This window comes from Mustela nivalis (genome assembly GCF_964662115.1).
Source record: "Mustela nivalis genome assembly, chromosome: 16".
Lineage (NCBI taxonomy): Eukaryota > Metazoa > Chordata > Mammalia > Carnivora > Mustelidae > Mustela > Mustela nivalis.
In genome coordinates this window covers 43,923,224-43,930,732 of record NC_139035.1, presented here as the reverse complement: position 1 = coordinate 43,930,732, position 7,509 = coordinate 43,923,224, and the positions used below count along the sequence as shown (strand labels likewise).

Here is a 7,509-nt window from a genome sequence, read left to right as displayed (position 1 = left end):
GGGTTGGTTACTGAGTAAAAGATTGGCCACGGGGGGGGGGGGGGGGCGCCTGGGTGGCTCAGTGGGTTAAGCCTCTGCCTTCGGCTCAGGTCATAATCTCAGGGTCCTGGAATCAGCCCCACATCGGGCTCTCTGCTCAGCAGGGAGCCTGCTTCCTCCTCTCTCTCTGTCTGCCTCTCTGCCTACTTGTGATCTCTGTCTGTCAAATAAATAAATCTTTAAAAAAAAAAAAGATTGGCCACAGGATTGAATCCCACTGTCCAATATAATATCCACCAGCCACACATGGCTTGAAATGTGACTAGTCCAAATTAAAATGTGCTCTAAGTGTAAAATACTCAGCAGATTTCAAATACTAACTTAGTAGGACTTCTTTCCAGTTACTGCAGCTGGAGGAACCATGAGCCTCAGAGTCTCCAGAGACACTCTGTACGAGGTGATGCAGAAGTCCTGCATGGGAACCAGGGCAAGTGCCCAAGTTTTTGGAGATGGTGGATCTGTAGATCAGCCTGAGGAACGGTGACCTTTACAAAGACAAATGCTTTCCAGGCACCATCAGGCTTAAGTCCATTCCCCGACCCAAGTTCTCCATATGGGTTTTGAGGAACCAGTAGCCCTGTGATGAGTCCAAGGCTGTGGATATTCCCCACATGGACACTGAGGCACTGAAGAAACTCAACAAGAATAAAAAATTAGTCAAGAAGCTGGCCAAGAAGCATGATGCCTTTTGGGCCAGCTTTTTGTTTTTTGACTCTCTGATTTTGCAGATCCCATGAACCCTGGGTCCAGACCTGAAGAAGCCTGGCAAGTTCCCTTCCTTGCTAACCAACAGTGAGAACATGGTGGCCAAAGTGGATGAAGTGAAATCAGTCATCAAATTCCAGATGAAGAATGTGCTGTGTCTGGCAGTGACCGTTGGCCACGGGAAGATGACAGATGATGAGCTCATGTACAACATTCACTTAGCTGTCAATTTCCTGGCATCATTGCTCAAGAATTAGTAGAACATCCAGGCTTTATACATCAAGAGCACCATGGATGAACCCCAGTACCTGTACTTAGGCATAGTATTTAATAAGTCCTAGCGTGCTACCATTAAAAAAAAGAAAAAAGACTTAGGAAAAAATACTGTAAATTATCCCATTAATCATAATAATAAGGGGTGCCTGGATGGCTCAGGCATTAAGCATCTGCCTCCGCTCAGGTCATAATCCCAGGGTGCTGGGATGGAGCCTTGCATTGGGCTCCCTGCTCAGTGGGAAGCCAGCTTCTCCCTCTCCCACTCCCCCTGCTTGTGTTCCCTCTCTCTCTGTCAAATAAGTAAAATCTTTTAAAACAAATAATGTTTTATACTGATTACATATCAAAATGATTATATTTTGGATATATTGGGTTGAATCAAATATATAATTAAAATTAATTTCATCTGTTTCTTTTTACTTTTTTTAATGTGGCTACCAGAAAATTTTAAATAACAATTGTGGTTTGCATTACATTTATATCGAGACTGCTGTGGGATGCCAGCAAAGTAAGCTAGGGCCAGATTGTAGAGGATTTTGAATGCTGCTCTAAAAAGTTCCATGTGTTACTCAGTAAAGTAATGGAGAGAAAGAGTTTTGAGCCAAGGAAAGGCCATCTAATATTCCTAACTTTATGACTAAGCATTCTGTCTGCACACAGTCAATTTTAGAAACCATTTTACCATTAGCTCTGGGCAGATGATTAATCGTGGCAATGTGATTCTTACAGAGAATATTTGATGTGGTAGTCCTTGTCACTTTTATTGTAGCACGAATGAAATCTAATGTGTGCTCCTTTGAGGGGGAAATTGGAACGTAAATGAGCCAAACTTTTAATAATTCCCCTTTACTTAGGGGATAAAGTGATTCTTTTTGTCTGAAATTAACTCAATATAGTCAGCTTTCAAAATTCTCTACATCTCCCCCTAATCCAGTCAAATATGTTAAAGGGTTACTATAGTTAATAACGCTGTAGTGCATATTTGAAAGTTGCTGAAAGAGATCTTGAAAGTTCTCATCATAAGAAAAAAAAACCTCGTTACTGTGTGTGGTGACACGTTCACTAGACTTACTGTGGTGATCATTTTATAGTGATTACAAATACAGAATTGTTATGTTGTGCACCTGAAACTAATTCGATAAGAAAATAATTATTAAAAATATGTTGGGTTGAAGTGTAGATAGTGTTAGAATGCTAGAAAGAGCAGAATCTGTAGTCTGTTCTTGTTAAATCTTTGCCACCGTCTTTATGTGACTTCATGATTGCTCGTTTCTTGTCAGACACCATTCCAAACAATTTATATAAAGTATCTTGGGAATTCTCACAGTTATTCTATTGTCTGGAGACACAGAGAAGTAGCTTGCTCAAGAACATATAGTGTAAGTTTTGTTGGTTGGTTGGTTGGTTTGGGGGGGTGGGTTGTGGGTGGTTTTTTTTTTTTTTTTTTTTGGAGGTAAGGTTTCAGACAGGCACACCTAAATTCAGAACCCAGGCTTTATGTAGAAATACAGTGATCCTTTCAGTTTTTCAATGGACATACATGTATGAATTTTTTGAAATACTTGAATTTTTTGAAATACATGAATTACTTTGAAATACTTCCTAACTTAACAATATTTTGCAATTTTCCCAAGTTGTATTCTCCTATAGCATGATTATTAATAGCTACATAATATTCCGTGCATGAAAGCTGTACCACACTTTGTATAGCCATTATGTCATTTGCAATATTTTCCAATTAATATGCCACGATGATCTTTCCTGTAATCAAGTCTTTGTATACAACCCTGATGATTTCTTTAGGAGAGATGCCTACAAGTGAAATTTCTGGGCCAGAACAATCACCTCTAAAGCACTGGAATTAAGCAGATGCAAAGAACGGAAAGCAACATCAGCTAACAGAAACTCTTTTCTGTCCCACCGCCAGCCCCGTAGCAGAAGGCAGCGCTCAGATTGCCGATGGCCATGGAAGAGGAGAGCCTCCGTGCTAGGATCCATGAAATCTCTCTGCTTTCCTGTCTCTCTGGCTTGCAGGGCTTCGGCCCCCAGGGTCCCGGCTGGGGACTCCCTCCTGGGTTTGCGTCACTTAAAAATTACTTGGACGCCTTTAAGGGATTTACAGGACAACCACACTGTCCCTCCGCAGGGTTCTTTCTCCCACTCCAAACGCCGCAGTTCAACCCAGCGGCTTCTGAGCAGTGTATTTAATATTCTCTCCCAGACTCTCTTATTTACGTTTCTCTTGTCAGGTCGGTTTTAGAACTGATATCCACCCTATTATCAACAGTAAAATAGATCTGATGCCACTACAGCCCTTCGAAAGTGATACACCTCTCGTTCTCTTAATCCTGGGGAGGGGTTACAAATCAAAGAAGCCTACGTCATAATGGTTATTGAGCGCAGAAACACCTCGCAATTCTGAAGTAGCTGCTAATGCTGGTGAAAAGTGCCTGATTGAGGTCTTCTGTTTCTCTTTCTTGTAGGAATCCGGAGCTTTCTTGGGCTTAAAACAGTTTCACAAAACGCAGGTTGAGAAATCGATTACACAAGGTTCTTTATTCTTATGTAAGGCATTGTAGTTGGACCTTTTTCTCGTGAGAGCCCGGATAGCTCAGTCGGTAGAGCATCAGACTTTTAATCTGAGGGTCCAGGGTTCAAGTCCCTGTTCGGGCGCTTGTCTCAAACTTTAGCCTTTTTTTTTTCCCTTCGATTTTTAACAAGCTGAGAAACACAAATTCCGTCTCAATGAGAAACTATTGTACAAAAACCTCCATATTCGCTAAAAAATTAAGTAATTTTGCAGGGTCAGTTTTTTCTTCCCTGAGAACACATTTATCTTGCATATTCTAAAAGCAATGGTAAAATAAATTCATTTTGAAGTAGAAGTACGTCTTACCTCAAGAATTTCGTATGGTAATATTTGGTAATGTAAATGAGGGGCAAAAGCCACAATCGCCCGAACAGGGACTTGAACCCTGGACCCTCAGATTAAAAGTCTGATGCTCTACCGACTGAGCTATCCGGGCGCTCTTCAAAAGAATTGTTCTTCTATTTACTTGATATAATTCTAATAAGTTATTTCTCTGGCAAAATACTTTTAAAATAATTCTTTCAGCACAGTGAGGGAAAACATTCACTTTCCTATCTTTTTCTCGATTTACTTAAGACACGTGTTCTTTTTTGAGTTCTCTCATATTTCATGTTTGCTCAATTGCCGATATCTACAAAACTGAAAGGAAAGAGTAGCAACTTACAAGACAAGGCAACCAACTTTAAATTTTCAGACAGAGTTGCAACCTTTTTATTACAATTCCTCTGTCTTCCATCTATCACATTGCTGATAGAACCTCTTAATTTTAGTGACCGTACAGAACCAGATTGATGTATCTTTCCCCTTAATGAAAAATACATTTCCATTCACTAGATGATGTCGCTGTTAGATTAGTATTCCTCAGCACAAAAGAAGGAAGGATGCAGTTGATTCATGAATAGAGGAGCTGATAGAAGAGAATAAAAGTAGCAGTGGGAAGGGAGGGTCCAAATTTAGATTGAGAAAAAAGGTCTCAGACTCTTCATTTAGGTTTTCATCGGAGTTTCGCCCTCTGACAAGACGCGCCCTCCTAAAACAGTATTAAGTATGTACCAGTGAGAGCAACATGGAGTATTGAGAACAAATACCTCCAGATCAGCCTAGTCTTTCCCAAAATCAGTTTCATCAACCCTGACGCATAGGGTGTGGAACACAAGATTATGAAATTTTGAAAACCGATAAGGGAATTCATTCTTTATTTCTGGGAACTTGAGATTTCTGAACACAATGAACAACAAAACAGCTCAGCCTCAGCTGGAGGGATTTTTTTTCCTACAATTGTCTGATTCTTTTAGAACGAAGACCAGCAAATGATGTGACCCTGAGCAGGCCTGGGTTCCCGCATCTATAAAATGAGGGAATTGATTGGTCGACCTGTAAGATACCTTCTAAATCGGAAGTTTTCCCACGCTATTACTTTTCCCACTGTGAATAAGATTAGAACGAACAGACTCAAAATGCAACACGAAGAAATGATTTAACTCAACAAACGTCTATTGATCTATTGATGTATGGTACCTACTATTTCTACAGCAGTAAACTAGGCACAGTGGGAAGGAAAACAGTAATCGTGGAAGGAAAGTGGGGAGTGTAAATTGGGTCTGAAGGATGGTGAACAGGCTCGTAGGGCTGGAACGGAAGGAGGTAGCAAGAGGAGGTGCCAGATTGGAGACATCTGACTCTGACAGGTTTATCTCAGGCCAAGGAGGAAAAATTATATCATATATGCAATGCGAAGTTTGAAAGTTGAATCGAAGGTCTGGCTTGTTAACATTGCAGTGTCCCACCCGAGGTAGCAGGAACTAAATCGGCTTTACCCCACGTTGCATTACACACACCGGAAGGAGTGCAATCTTGTACCTAATTTAGCGCTAACCCCGGAGTGTTTCTTCAAGCTTCTCACTTTCCATAGACTGTCTAACTTAATTCTCCCGCTAGAGGGCAGTCCAAACTCATAGATTCTATATTGGGAACCCCGCCCCACATTTCTTAAGCATCATTCCCCCACTAATCTATCCCTTTTAAATTTTTTTGTTTCAATTTAGTATAACATATGGTATAATATTAGCCTCCGATGTTCCCCCACTAATTTGTAAAGGGATACTTTTTGCCCACCCTCTCCCACCCCACCCTGCCCTGGCCCCCATGCCCCCATTCACCAAATTCATCTGTCTGAAAATCACCATTGACTCTGTGTCAGAGCTGGGAAAAGTTGTGGAGCAGGAAAGGTAATGCCCTTCTCCCACCTCCTTCCCCTCGCAGTGACTCCATCTGTTACCTGGACCTAGTCTTCTCAACAGTCAGCTTAAGCAACCGTTAGCTTAAGCAGTCACACCTTGGAGTGGAAACTTTTCACAGGGACTTGAGGGCACCAACATGCATGGTGAGGTCTTGTCTTCCTCATCCTGAGGGTCCCACAGCATGCATGGCAGAGAAAGCACATGGTAGTTGTGAATTGGATCCAATTGTACGGAGAGCCAGATAGCACATCTCTATTAGTGAAATTCAATTTAGGCCTTGCAGGAAAGGTTTAATTTGGGGAGGCTTTCCCGGGGCTTCCCAAATCAATGCCAAGTGTAGCTGCCTACTCGAGGACCCAGTCTTCCATCATCACTGTATAGCTGAGACCATTTGGAGTTGAGACCATTATAAGGCACTGGGGAGATGCCTGGTACAGAGAAGTTGTTTGGAGACATCTCCTCTGGTGATTTGGCCCTAATAACTTCAAACTGAGAGCAACCTGGGTTTCTGGTGGGTGCTCCCACCTCTCACCTCTCTGAGAATACGGGGAAGCTAACAGCCCCACAGTCTTGGACAGCAGCAAGAGCTCAGACACTGGGATAAATATTTCCTGAACCAGGCAGCCCTCAAATATCCTGGGTCATTGGAAAGGTGTAAGAGAGAAGTAGGACTGTTGTCAAAGCCAGTGGGATTCGGTGAGATGGAATAAGTCAATCAACCACTAAATATTTCCAGGGCTCACCTACCCCATCTCCAACATCTATTCTCCTTTCAAAAATATTTGGATCTTTTTGTGGAAAGTCTACTGAAGGGTTTTTAAAGGAAAATGGCACAAACATTGCTTTTTGCAATTTCCTTTTTTGCAATTAAATTCCTTTTGTAATTGCCTTTTGCAATTAAAGTTGTTTCTCAGATAAACCCTACCTAGCCCAGGGGCACTTGGGTGGCTCAGTCAGGTAAACCCCGCATCAGTTTCCTGTAGGGAGTCTGCTGCTCCCCATCTGCTGCTCCCCCTCTCCTGCTCTCCCTGCTTGTGTTCTCCCTCTGTCAAATAAATTAACAAAAACAAAAAAACCCTAACCCAGAGCAGAGCCCCAAGAGAACACAGCACAGATTTACTCACCTTCTCCTCTCATTCATTTCAACTACCTGTTCCCTAATAACCGGGTCCCCATTCATTCACTCATCACCAATATTTACTGAACACCAGCTCTGGATCAGGCAATGAATTAATTTTAGAAATTCAAGGGTAAACCCAACAGAGATTGCCTTGTCCTTAAGGAGCTTATAGTCTAATCATTCTTCTGTCCCCTCCCCAATTCAGGAAAAAGTCAGACAAGTAATTCCGACTATCTGTGATTAGTGTGACAATCCAGGCATCTCTCAGGTGTATTTCGACATTTTTGGGAGGTGCTCTAGGGAAGCTTCCTGGAAAGCTAATTGTAGGGTGTATTAGTCTGCTGTAGCTGCTATAACAAATAACCACAATTTAGTAGATTAAAAGTTTATTATCGTACAGTTCTGTAGACCAGAAGCCTAACATGGGTCCTATTGAGCTGAAATCAAAGTGTCAACAGGGTCGTGTCGTCCTTTCTGAAGGCTCTGGGGGAGGATCTGTTTCCTTGCTTTTCCAGTTTCTAAAAGCTCTTCATGTTTCC

At 41.9% G+C, this 7,509-nt stretch overlaps 1 pseudogene across 1 annotated transcript; it reads left to right on the top strand.

Annotated features, from left to right (window-relative positions):
• The first annotated feature begins 409 nt into the window (after positions 1–409).
• Positions 410–1,420, top strand: LOC309850252 (large ribosomal subunit protein uL1 pseudogene; annotated as a pseudogene). Its single transcript has one exon. The product of its transcript is annotated as a large ribosomal subunit protein uL1 pseudogene (transcript).
• The last annotated feature ends 6,089 nt before the right edge of the window (positions 1,421–7,509 follow it).